Source organism: Lactuca virosa, chromosome 1 (assembly GCF_052849685.1).
Source record: "Lactuca virosa cultivar CGN04683 chromosome 1, Lactuca_virosa_CGN04683_v6, whole genome shotgun sequence".
Taxonomy (NCBI): domain Eukaryota; kingdom Viridiplantae; phylum Streptophyta; class Magnoliopsida; order Asterales; family Asteraceae; genus Lactuca; species Lactuca virosa.
This window is the reverse complement of record NC_136426.1, coordinates 279,158,585-279,173,262: the sequence shown is the minus strand read 5'-3', so window position 1 is coordinate 279,173,262 and position 14,678 is coordinate 279,158,585.

The following is a 14,678-nucleotide window of genomic DNA, read 5'->3' as shown; positions in this document are numbered from 1 at the left end:
GCGGACCGGATAGACTGCAGACCCGGGAGGGCACATAGTCAGGCCGAAGGCCCGACGAGCGGTCCGGATAGGCTGAAGGCCCCGAGAGGGCGGTCCAGAAGTGTCGAGGCTCGAAGAGTGGGCCAGATAGACTAAAGGCCCGGTGCGTGCGGTCCGGTCATATTGTAGACTCAGAGAGTGGACGAGGTGGACTGAAGGCCCGGTGTGGGCGGACCAGTCACACTGTAGACTCTAGATGCATGGTTGTTCTGTAGTGGTTATATGATATGTTATGGGGATATGAGGTTGGTATTTTGGGGGTAACTCTCTAAGCCTTCGATCTTACATTTATCGATTATTGTTTTAGGTACATCGGCTGACCGAGGGAAGGCGAAGGCGTGACCGTACACTTCCTCGATTTATGATTATGATTTCTGGGAACTCTGATATAAAACTATTTTGGAAACCTTTTTGTAATAACTATTGGTATTTGGAATTTTTTTAAAAGTTTAAATTTGGCATGAATTTTATGGGTGTTACAAGTTGGTATCAGAGCCTTGGTTTGAGTGAATTGGAGGAACATTCGTGTGAATCCAGTCTCAAATCAAGGAAAGGATTTTAAAATGATTTTTAAAATGGTTTTCAAAATAAGTACAGGAGGATGCAAAGTGTACGATCAGCCGAATCCAGATAGTAGACCTCAGAATACCAAACAGTTATTTGATATCGTGATATGTTAGAACAACATGCTAGTACTAAGATAGGGATCCTCAGGAATTGTATGATAGAGTTGTCTGATCTTTGAAGCCTTATCTTATGTTGAGTACCTCATTGATTGTTGTATGGATCTTTCGTGTGTGAACTAACTATTGGGTGAATAATTTAAGTCACATGCTACGGGGGTTAAATGGTCTTAGGGTAAGGGATTTGGTCCTGCTGCGCAACTTTCATCGGAGTCCAACCGTTGTAGGATTGAATCTTTTAGCCTAATATTGTTTAAGCCGTGCGGCCTATGATTGTATTCATGCAATAGTTAACTGGCACCAATGGAGGGTCGTGTGGCAGTTGGTGGTAGGGTGGGTCGTGAGAGGCCGGGAGGCCAGTTATGAGATATATAGTATTCGTCTAGGAGTGAGGATTGAGCGCTCGTTATGTCTATGCATGTTGTTAGGGTGTTGTGGTGATACTTGAGACAAATATGGGTAGGTGTGGAAGGTAGTATGGGACCGTACTACTGAAAGAACATGACCCATACGCGTAGCAAGGAAGTCACAACCCCTGGGGTTTAGTTGGGAGTTGGTTCCCTGTTATGGATTATCCGAGACGTCTTGAGACCGGATCCAGGTTAGGATCGGGAGCTGGCAGCCAGGATAGGCCAGCATATTCAGAGGATCGTGTTAGTGAGATCATCCAGGAGGAGGTGATCAAGATTATCCAGGGACAGTTGCCGGAGATGTTCGGGTCTATTAAGACCTCCATGGTTGAGTATTTCCACGAGCGTTATGTAGCCGCACCAGCTGCAACGATGGCAGGGGAAGAGCTGGTCGAGCTTTCCAGTGCTGGGACATATTCTGATGAGCAGAGCACTGCAGTTACTTGAGATCAGGGAGATATTCTGTACTCATTACATTCCGCGGGCTAAGCGGGAGTGGCTATCACAGGATTGGCTCGATTTGAGGCTTCGGGGGGTTTTGCTCGAGGCCGGAATGCGAGTAGCGGGGACTCCGGAAAGGAGTGATGATTATGTTCAGCTGGAGTTTTGCAACTGGAAGTAGAATGGTTAATTGAAGGGTTGGACTGTCGTTTTATCGGGCAAGGATTGTGCCCTTTCAGTTTTTTTTCGAGCTCGAAGGAGTGAGCAGGCTTGTGAACCCAGGATCACATTGTATTCCAGCTCGGGGTCGGTTGGTTGTAGGGATTGGCGACATTATTTCAGCGTCGGTGAGCGCAGGTGGGCCGATGTGGCATAAGTATTTTGTGGGGTCTGGTTTGCCTTGGATCTCTTGTATCAGGCGGTAAGGATTGATTGTACAGCCTATCACACTTTTGGGATTATAGACTATGTCTTGGGAGTAGTTTGTAGCCGGTTTGGAGCAGAGGTTGCTTCAGCTGTTGTAGTTCAGTTGTGGACGTTTGAACGGGTGGGTGAGTCAGGGTGCGAACCCTGAATGAAATGATTTCTAGAGCCCGGGAGCGGGAAACTTGTTTGGAGCACCTTTGGAAAAAGGGGTATTATGTGGGAGGTCTGCGGACAGGGTTCCACAGGAAGGTTTTTTTTCAGCATTATCAGGAATCAGTGGTTTTTGTAACCGTTATTGATTGGCGGATGAAGGCGCCAAAGGAAGTAGCTCGTTGCTGAGGTATTAGTTGGAGTATCTGTCTTTTGGTCCTCAAGATTTGAGTGTGGGATCATTCAAGCATTAGTGATTATCGGTTTCTCTGGGATTCAGGAAGTGTTCTTTTGGTTCTTAGAAGTGTATGATCAATTGGGATTGGCTAGTATGGAGCGCTGGTTAAAAAGAGTTGGTTGTCATCGTATCGTTCGTTTGGAAGTGAGAAGGATTGGGAATCCTCTAATTTTCATGTATTGTGGAGGCTTAGACGAATATAAGTGGGGGAGAGTTACCCTGGGATGCAGAAGCGGGAAAGGTTTTGAAACGGGGATGAGTTTCACAACCCGACAGGGAGAATGGAGGCCCCAGTGGCTGCTTGGTTTGAGGGTTGTGTTTGTTGGGGGTTCGGTAAAACTCCCCAGCATAAGAAATATGTCTTCTTGGTGATTGATAGCAGAAGTTGGGGAAACAGGTTGGAGTTCTAGTTATGTATTGAGTTCAGTTCGAATTTTTGGTCGAGGGTGTGCTCGACTTTGAGGGTTTTTTGATTGATAGATGGAGGGTTTTGTTAGCTCTAGGGCTGGGCAGTGTTTTCAGCACGGGTGTGCGGGTTATTTAGCGTATGTGGTAGACACGCGGGTTAGGGAAGAGACCACGGATTTCCGAGAGGGTGGACGATCGACATGAGGCCTAGGGTTAGGCCGGGGTTGGAGACCACATAATGGATAAGGAGTTCGGAACCCCAAGCGGGTGAGAACAGTCTGCATGGGAGAGATCACCAGGAGGGATGGTCCAGGGAGGTGCTCCACAGTTTAGAGCGGTCCAGATAGACTGAAGGCGGTGGGGCGTACCATTCAGGCCGAAGGCTAGGAGAACGGTCCAGACAGGCAGAAGGCCCAGAGTGGCGGTCCAGACATGCTGAAGGTTCTGAGAGTGGTCCAGATAGACTGAAGGCCTGGTGAGGCGGTCCATTCATGCTGAAGACTCTGTATGTGTTAGTAGATCTATGTGCGGGTATTGAGTATGCTGCTATGCTATAGCAATTAGTAGGTCTGTCCCCAAGTATTGAACATGTTGATGGAGTAGGCTGAAGAATCCGATGTATTTTGGTTAATCGGAAGTTGTTATTAGAGATCGGATGGAGTACAGAGGATCTTGGTGGTCTCATCAGTTCGGAGTGTCTCAAAGGATTAACCTTCTTGGATCGAGTAATACTCCAGTTGGGGACTAGGAGTAGATCCAAATGGGTATTCTTCAGCTTTAGGTAGGCTTGGGATTAGGATGTCCTGCCTTTCAGGTTCTGTGAACCGGGTTAGATCTTTTATCCTGATCGTCTATGGCCACATTATATGTAGGTAGGGTTTAGGCGGTCCTGCGCTATGCAGTAGGCTAAGATACCCGGTGCAGACCATCGGTAAGTCGTAGGCACAGGGGTTTAGTAGAAAAGCCGGATTTGAGGCAGGAGGTTAGCGGAGCAGGACGGTCCGGATAGACTAAAGGCCTGGTAAGGGCGGCCCAGTCAGAACAAATGCCCGGCGAGCGGACCGGGGAGGCTGTAGGCCATGAAGGGCGGTCTAGTCACGCCGAAGGCTCGGTGTACGTTGGTTTGGTAATCTATGGAGGCATTGAATTGCCACAACAGCAGGTAATTTGCGGTTCTGTTTTGGTAGGAACCTCAAATTATCAGGATTTGGTGTAAGTGGTATGGAAGTGACAACGGTTCAGTAGATGGGGTCTGTCAGGAAGTCAGACCGATTTCGGAATTCCAGATTTCAGGGTTCCGGTGAGTTGACTTTGGTTGTTACGCGGAATTATGAATTGAGTGTCTTCAAGGTAGAGATTTATGTTGGGTGCTCGTCTCGGGAAGTTGTTGTGAGTTCGAGTAGTGGAGGTGCCCTCAGGATGTCAGATTGATAGGGACGGTAAGGAATGATTTCGAGGACGAAGTCAAATTTAAGTGGGGGAAAGTTTTAACATCCCAAGATTTTGTCATTTGTAGTACCTGGGGATGAAAGGGTAAAGCCATGAAAACCCTAAGGGGTAAGTTGTAATTTTGGGACCAGGAGGAGTACGTTGCGCGTACATATGGGTATACTGAGCGTAATAGGGCGCGCCCTAGTACGCTGGGCGTACACTTGTGTACGCTGGGCATACTCATATCAGAAGGAAACCCTAATGTTTAGGGTTGGGGGCTATATAAACATCCTTTTGGCTCATTTTCTCTCCTCATTCTCAGCCTCTATCTTTCAGAAACGTACCAAACCCTAGTTTTGTGTGTGAGTGTTAAATCAAGGAGTTGGAGAAGAAGATCAAGCTTGTAGATCTGAAGTTGGTTTGTGCCCTAGAAGCTGCAGAAGGTAAAAAGCTTGGAACTTTACACTTGTATGAGATAGATTAGTCATTTTAGCTTTATGGAAGAATTCTTGTCCCAAAGGTCCCAAAATGGTGCATGTTATGATTTGCACGAGATGAGCTATCCTTTCAGACTCTTGAAGGGGTTTTGAGTGTTAAAAATGAGGTCCCAATGGCTTAAGATGTCCCATGCATGTAGTAGGATGGTCTTAATGGATTAAGACCTTAGATTAAGAGCTTTCTGGACGTCCAAAGTGTTAAAGTTTGAGACTTTATGAGTCCTAGGCACATTTGGTCACTGGATCTGAAGTTTGGGCTTAAGTGCTTAAGCCATTAAGCACTTATTAGAGTTTTGGCAAAACTCACGTACGCCCCGCGTAAGGTTTTGTACGCCCAGCGTACTGGGTCAATGCCCATCGTATGCCTTCTGTGGACTTTTGGTTATTAGGGCTTCGGGTGTTGGGCTGTTTATGGACTAGTTGGGCTTAGGCCTTTGCTGGACTTTATGGATATGGTGTTTTGGGCCAAGTCTTGATAGTCGATCTTGGAGTTGGGCCTGTTTAGGAAGTTGGGCCCAATTTGGTAAATTGGGAAATTATTGGGCCTTACACATATGGACTTGTAGATCATGGATTGGTATTGGGCCTTGGCCTAAATGAGAGAAAAGACAAATTGGACTAATACTATTTGTGAGATTCTTGGTCAAGATTAATATTTCCATTTTTGGCTTATTACTCGCTATTTTGGATAGTTCGAGATTTTTGGCGAGTCGTTGATTCGGGAATTTGATTCATCAGTTCAAATCGGCTTTGCGAGGTGAGTTATCCTCACTATATCAAGAGGGTCTAAGGCACCAAGGCCGGCCCATTATCGGATTTGTATCCGGATATTTGCATGATATGTTTATTGATCTGTTAGATCTGCGTCTTGGTAGTTAGGACAATATTGTGTTAGTGACCTGGTTTAGGTCGGTATCCTGGTGTATAGGATGATACTATGTTAGTGACCGGTTAGGTTGGTATCCTGGTTATAGGATGTTGCTATACTATATGATATGTTAGATCAGTTTGTTTCTCTATAGACTGTTGTGTGATTATCTGTTATATGTGCACGTGGTTGTTTGTTTGGGGGTTGGGTTTAGGCGGGTCCTGCTTTGTGCTGTAGGCCAACATACCCAGGGCGGACCGAATAGACTGCAGACCCGGGAGGGCACATAGTCAGGCCGAAGGCCTGGCGTGCAGTCCGGATAGGCTGAAGGCCCCGAGGGGGCGGTCCAGACGTGCCGAGGCTCGGAGAGTTGGCCAGATAGACTGAAGGCCCGGTGTGGGCGGTCCAGTCATACTGTTGACTCAGAGAGTGGACCATGTGGACTGAAGGCCCGGTGCGGGCGGACCAGTCATACTGAAGACTCGATATGCATGGCTGTTCTATAGTGGTTATATGATATGTTATGGTGATATGAGGTTGGTATTTTGGGGGTAACTCACTAAGCCTTCGAGCTTACGTTTATCGATTATTTTTTCAGGTACAACGGCTAACCGCGGGAAGGCGAAGGCGTGACCGTACATTTCCTCGATTTATGATTATGATTTCTGGGAACTCTGATATAACACTATTTTGGAAACCTTTTTGTAATAACTATTGGTATTTGGAATGTTTTTAAAAGTTTAAATTTGGCATGAATTTTATGGGTGTTACACTTTTTACCTTCAAGTGATCCGAAATGGAACCCCAAACTCAGATCTACTGCTTCCCCTTTTATCCACCACCTTGCTATTCTCTTCACTTGCTTGGAAATGGCTTCACAATCACAAAAATGCTCTCTAATGACCTCCAAAGCTCCAAGAACACTCAAGGGAGGGTTAGGGTTTTGGGGTGTTATGTTCTTTATATAGCGACATGCTCTAAAAAGTAGGGTTTAGGGTCTATGAGAGTATGTTGGGCGTACCTCTCGTACGCTGGGCGTATTCCTCCCATACCCGCGATCATTTACTCCACTACGTTGGGCGTACACCAGCTTACGCTGTGAGTACCCAGCCGGACACGTGCATGCTTCCCTTGCATGCATGAGACTTGCTTGCCAAACATTTCCATTAGGGACCATTTATGCCAAAAGCTTTAAAGTTCTATAACTTCTTCATTCTAAGTTCGTTTTCGACGAACTTTATATCCTCGAAAAGGTGGCGAGAAGCCCTATGCTCCTGACCATACACCCAAGCCTTAAACCTTCCGAATAAATCCCGGGAACATAAAATACCGAGTCACTCATACCCTGGCCTTCGAGACCACCACAAAGATCTTTTCAAAACAGGGTGTTACAACTCTCCCCCACTTAAATTAGACTTCGTCCTCAATGTTCGCTACGACCAACTACCCCGCAACCTCTCACGGTGCTTCGATACGATTAGGAATCCTTGGTGCTGACAGAATAAAGCGTGCTTCAACTCCCAAAATATTATACATAATCAATCCACTAATGAACACGAACACTCATTCCAGAGAAGAGGATTCCACAATCCCATGCGGCACACAACCCTTCACCACCTAAAACCCACAATCTGGAAACTCCGGTCTGACTCCATGGCCGACCACTGATACTATCCATCGCTAGCTCACTTACCATTACTACTAACGGACTATTCAACCCTGGGAACCTGAAGTTCCTACCCGAAATAGAACCATGGGTCATAATCTGCTGAACCCCTGCCCCTACGACTCACCATTGGCCCGCACCGGGTATCTTGGCCTAATGCATAGAGCAGGACCGCCTCAGCCCGCTCAAGCACAACATGCCATCTAATAGACCATCAGAATAAGATGTCCACATAATACCGATGATAATTTACCATATCGTTCCTTGCCATCCTCCACTTCCATAGAATACAGCCCCGCAAGCGATTGCCACCAACAACATACCTACCACTACCGGCCAACCAGTACGACACTCATATCTAGCCCATATCACTCTTCGAGTGGGAATACCAATATGCCAAGTCCATATGATCATAGGGTCCGGTCATCCTCGGGATGGAATACCCTAGATTGGAATACCAACATGTCGAATCAATTCAACCATCGAGTTGAAACTCTCAGGGTTTGTTGGCCTACCGCCTCAACCCTACCGCTCCTCTTGAGCCTCCGTGCCTACGACATTCAGTCGGCCCGCACCGGGTATCTTGGCCTACTGCATAGAGCAGGACCGCCTCAACCCTATCCAAATATAATGTGTTGACATAGACGCTCAGGAGAAAGATCTAACCCGGTTCCCAGAACCTGAATGACAGGACATTCTAATCCCAAGCATTCCTAAGGCTGATGAATACCCATTTGGATTTACTTCCAGTCCCTAACTGGAGTATAACCGATCCAAGAAGCTTAATCCTCTAAGACACTCCGAACCGATGAGATCACCAAGATCCTCTGTACTCCATCCGAGTACAACTCCCCCGAATCTTAACAACACATCCAACCCGAACGCGCTCCTGCAAAAGACATAATCAACACAATCTTTATGCCCACAGCCTATGACTGTAATACCCTTACATGGTCCTCAGAATAGGTCTGGATTGCCTTTGAGCCCATAACATGAGTCTGGTATGCCTTCTCCTGTCCTCAGCTCATGACTGGAATGCTCCCGATAACCTATCGACACTGTTGTTGTCACTTTAGTTGTCCCAATGCTCAATCCTGGAGATTTTCACCTCCTACATTGCCCAAGAGGGCCTAATCAATGTCCTTCACAACACCAAAAAGCGTCACAGTACTGAAACCTCACCCCACATTATCCACTTGTAGAACAAGTTGCTACCCCATAACACATATATACTCAGAACCTGATCAAATAAATTAACAAAATCCACACAATGTCTTCAGCATACTCCATCAGCATGTTTAATACTTGGGGACAGACCTGCTAATTGCTATAGCATAGCAGCATACTCAATACCCGCACATATATTTACAAACACATACAGAGTCTTCAACATGACTGTTCTCACCCACTTGGGTTCGAAACTCCTGATCCATTCCGTGGACTCTAACCCCAGCCTAACCCTAGGCCTCATGTCGATCGTCCAACCTCTCAGAAATCCGTGGTCTGTTCCCCGACTCGTGTGTATGCCATATATGCTAAATAACCCGCAGACACGTGCTGAAACTACTGTCGAGCCCTGACATCCAACAAAACCCTCAATCTATCAATCCTAAAACCCTCAGAGTAGAGCACACCATCGACCGAATACTCGAACTGAATTCAATTCTTGACTATAACTCCAAACTGGTTCCCCGACTTCTGCTATCAAGCACCAAGAAGACGTGATACACATGCTGGGGAGTTTTACCGAATTCCCAACTCATACAACCATCAAACCAAACAGCCACTTGGGTTGTCTTCCTTCCTGACAATGATGCGAGACTTATCCCATTTTGAACACTGTTCCTGCTTCTGTTTCCCGGGATGATTCTCCCCCACTTAGCTTCGACCAAGTCTTCACAATACATGATAATTTGGAGAATTCCCGATCCTTCTCACTTTCAGACGATCTATCCGATGACAACCATCTCTGCCCAACTAGTGCTCCGTTACTAGCCAATCCCAATGATCACACACTTTTTAAGAACTGGATGAACACTTCCTGAATACCAGTGAAACCGACAGTCACTAATTATTGAATGACCCCACACTCAAGTCCTAAAGACCAAAAGATAAATGCTCCAACTAATACCTCGGCGACGAACTACTTCCCTTGGCGCTTTCGTTCTTCAGTCACTAACGGTTGCTAAATCCACTGAATCCTGACAATGCTGAATCACCCTTCTATGGGACGCTATCCGTAGACCTCCCACATAATACCCCTTTTTCCAAAGGTGCTCCAAACAAGTTTCCCGCTCTTGGGCTATAGAAATCATTCTATTCAGGGTTCGCACCCTGAATCACTTACCCGCTCAAACGTCCACAACTGAACTGCATCAGCTGAAGCAACCTCTGCCCTAAGCCGGGCTACAAACTAGTCGCAAGACATATTATACAATCCCAAAAGTACAATAGATCGCACAATCAATCCTTAACACCCAATACAATGGATCCAAGGCAAACCGGACATCACAAAATACTTATGCCACATCGACCCACCTGCGCTCACCGGCGCTGAAATAATATCGCCAATCCCTACAACCAACTGACCTCGAGCTGGAATACAACCTGATCCTGGGGTCACAATCCTACTCACTCCTTCGAGCTCGAAAAACTGAAAGGGCACAATCCTTGCCTTATAAAATGACAGTCCAATCCATCAATTAACCATTCCACTTCCAGTTGCAAAACCCCAGCTGGACATAATCATCCCTCCTTTCTGGAGTCCCTGAGACTCACATTCCGGCCTCGAGAAAATCCCCGAGCCTCAAATCTAGAAAATCATGTGCCAGCCTCTCCCGCTCAACCCGCAGAATGCAACGAGTACAGAACATCTCCCTGATCTCAAGTAACTGCAGTCCTCTGCTCATCAGAATATGTTCAAGTACTGGAAAGCTCGACCAGTCCCTCCCCTTGCCGTCGTTATAGCTGCTATAGATGCCGTGGAAACCGTCTCGGAAATGGCTTTATAGCGCTTGTTGAAATACTCCACCATGACGGTCTTAATAGAACCAAACATCTACGAAAACTGTCCCCTGACAACCCCGATCACCTCCTCCCGGATGATCTCACTGACCCGGTCCTTTGAAAATGTTGGCCTATCTTGGATCTGGTCTCAAGACGTCTCGTAACCCCCATTCTGGTAAGACACCAGAAAGATCTCTGATAATCCATATAATGACAGGGGAACAACTCCCAACCCAACCCTAAGGGTTGTGACTTCCTTGTTACGCGTATGGGTCCTGTGCTTTCAGTATTACAGGCCCATACTACCTTCCACACCTACCCATATTTGTTTCAAGTATCATCACAACGCCCTAACAATATACATAATTATGGTGAGCGCTCCATCCTCATTCCTAGAGGAATGCTAAGTATCTCATAACTGGCCTCCTGGCCACTCACAACTCACCCATCCATGAGACTTCCACCAACCCTGTAGCACTAATGTATGCTAGCCATACATAATGTTGGACCCTACAGACTTTCGAATATCTAATCCTACCCTAAGCCCTAATCAACAAGAACAGAACATAAGGCCAAATCAAACATTCTCAGGCTATAAGATCTTAATTATGTACAACCGTGATACATACACAAGCAACTACAGTAATGATGTCAATCTCATATAAGGGAAAACCTAGGCTAGCAGGCATCATGTAATCAGGCAATTCTATCATGCAATTCCTGAAGATCCCTAGCCTAGTACTAGCATGCTGTTCTAACATATCCCAATATCAAATAACTGTATGGTATTTTGGGGTCTACTTACTGGCTCCGGCTGATCGTACACTTGCATCCTCCTTTACTTATTTTGAAAACCATTAAAATTCATTTTAAAATCTATTCCTTGATTTGAGAGTAGATTCACACGAGTGTTCCTCCAATTCACTCAAACCAAAGTTCTGATACCAACTTGTAACATCCATAAAATTCGAGCCAATTTAAAACTTTTTAAATCATTTAAAAGCATTCAGTTATGACAATTTGTTTTCAAAATAGTTTAAACATCAGAGTTCCAAAAAATCATAATCATCAATCGAGGAAGTGTACAGTCACGCCTTCGCCTTCCCGCGTTCATCCGCTGAACCTGAAACAAATAACTGAAAACGTAAGCTCGAAGGCTTAGTGAGTTACTCCCAAAATACCAACCTCATACAACCATAAACATATCATATAAATAATATAGAACAGCATGCATAATGAGCCTTCAGCCTGACTGGACCGCCTCGCAGGCCTTCAGCCTATCTGGACCGCTCTCCGAGCCTTCGGCACGTCTGTACCGCCTCGCAGGGCCTATAGCCTATCCGAATCGCTCTCCGGGCCTTCGTTCTAACTAACATGCCCTCCTGGGCCTGTAGTCTATCTGGACCGCCCTAGGTATGTTGGCCTTCAGCACAAAGCAGGTCCGCCTCAACCCAAACCCCAATCAAACAAACATGTGCACATAATATCATACGCTAGCATATATATATATATATATATATATATATATATATATATATATATATATATATATATATATATATATATATATATATATACAGTCAAACCGATCCAACAGATCGTCAATGATAGCAACATCCTATAACCAGGATACCGACCTAACCGGTCACTAACATAGCATCATCCTATAACCAGGATACTGATCTAACCGATCTCTAACATAGTAACCATCCTATAGCCAAGATACCGATCTAACATATCACTAACACAACATAGTCCTATAAACCAGGACACCGACCTACCAGGTCCTAAGCATATCACCATCGTAACTACCAGGATGTAAATCAATAAGCATAACATGCTATAACCCAGATACAAATCCGATAAGGGCCGACATTGGTGCCGTAGACCCTGTCAGTATAGTGAGGAGAACTCACCTCGCAATGTCGATCTGACCTGAAGAACCGAACTCCCGAAACGTTATCTCACCGGAAATCCTGTACTATCACAAAAAAAAATAACAAGTCATTACACAACATAACAATCTTGACTAAGGGGTCCACACAATCCATCATGTCCATTCTCTTTATTGGGCCAAGGCCCAATGCCAATCCCATAACCTTGAAAGCCCTGAAGCAAAGCCCATTATAGGCCCAATTTACTAAATTGGGCCCAACTCCCTAATTGGGCCTAATTCAAAGATCCATTATCAACAGTTGGCCCAAAGCATAATATTCATAATGTCCAGCAAAGGCCCAAAACCAACTAGTCCACAAAAAGCCCAAAACCAAAGCCCAATTGCCAAAAGCCTAATAGAGGACGTACGCGGGGCGTACTCCTCTGGTATGCGGGGCGTACTCGTCCTGATGCTGAACACCATCGGGGTGGTTGACCCAGTACGCTGGGCGTACGCGGGGTTTCACCAAAACCCTATTAAGTGCTTAATGGCTTAAGCACTTAAGCCCAAACTCCAGATCCATTGACCAATTGTGCCATAGGACTATAAAGTCTCGAACTTTATCACTTTGGACGTGCAGAAAGTTCTTAACACATGGTCTTAATCCATTAAGACCTCCCTACTTCATGCATGAGACAAATCTAACTATTGGGACACCATTTTTATCACATAGGACCTCCTCTAAGGTCTGAAAAAACAACTCGTTTCGTCCAAATCATAACATGCACCATTTTGGGACTTTTGGGACAAGAATGTTTCCATAAAGGTAACATGACTAGATCTATCTCATACAAGCATAAAGCTCCAAGATTTTTACCTTTAATTGATATGAAATAGAACCCCAAACTCGGATCTACTGCTTCCCCTTTGATCCACCACCTTGCTATACTCTTCACTTGCTTGGAAATGGCTTCAAAATCACAAAAATGCTCTCTAATGACCTCCAAAGCTCCAAGAATACTCAAGGGAGGGTTAGGGTTTCGTGGTGGCTGTATGAAGATGAGAGGGATGCTTATAATTGGGGTGTTATGTTCTTTATATAGCGACATGCTCTAAATATTAGGGTTTAGGGTCTCTGAGAGTACGCTGGGCGTACCTCTCGTACGCTGGGCGTACTCCTCCCATACCCGCGATCATTTACTCCACTGCGCTGGGCATACACCAGCTTACGATGGGCGTACCCAGCCAGACACGTGCATGCTTCCATTGCATGCACGAGACTTGCTTGCCAAACATTTCCATTAGGGACCATTTATGCCAAAAGCTTTAAAGTGCTATAACTTCTTCATTCTAAGTCCGTTTCCGACGAACTTTATATCCGCGAAAAGGTGGCAAGAAGCCCTACGCTCCTGACCACACACCCAAGCCTTAAACCTTCCAAATAAATCCCGAGACCATAAAAGGCTGAATCACTCATACCCTGGCCTTCGAGACCGCCACAAAGTGCTTTTCAAAACGGGGTGTTACAATTATTGTCTCTGTTTGGCATTAGGTAGCTTAGGCTAGCTGTTTTGTTGCTAAGGTGGTTGTTAAGCTTCTTTTGAGTACTTCATGTGAGTCTTATCACTATACTATATAAATGCTAGGATGTATTTAGGACTCTTGCATGTATGTTAGGCGAGGCCCGTTATGTATGTTGGGAGGGCCTGTTATGCATGTTGGTCGGGGTCCGTTATGTACATTGACGTGGGGACCATATTGGTATGTGTTATCTTGGGGAACGTACTATGCTTTGTGCTTACAGTTTTAAGTTTAAATATTGTAGCTATTTTATCAAAACATAGAAAATTATGAAGTGATTGCACTGCATCCAATAGAGTTTTTGCGTTATCGTTTTATGATACTCTGATGCTTTGTTTTGAAAACTTGATTTGAAACTGTGATGATCTTATTATGATATGGGTTTTGGTTGATTTCATCTTATTAATAATGATTTTTTTTTGGTATTGTGGGATGTTACTAGTTGGTATCAGAGCCATGGTTTGAGGGATTCAGGCTAGCGTTGGGTACGTCTGAACTCAAAAAGAGGACTGAGAAATTTTTTTTGTAAAATGTTTTTTCAAGAAGAAAAAGGGTGTGATGTGTGTAATTAGCCGAAGCTCAAGTATGTGATTCCCCTGACACCCATATGTGATGATAGGCTATATGTGTAATACTATGATATGTATACTAGATGTTAGAATAAGGATCTTCTCGGGGTTGTATGCTAGAATGCCTGCATAGGAAATATGTATTTTTATGCCTAATATGTGAACTTTTAGAAATACTTGATAGTGTGTGATGGGTTTTGAGCATTCTAACACTCCTAAGTGTACATGCAACCCTAAATACCTTGGATCTATGTTTTCTCTGTTATACATGCAATTATGAACTTTCCAAGGTATTACCCTATCTAGCATACAATACTTGATACTTGGGTAATCAAATGGATAGAATACATACCTTTGTTTGATGTAGCTTGTCTCCATGAAGCTTGAGT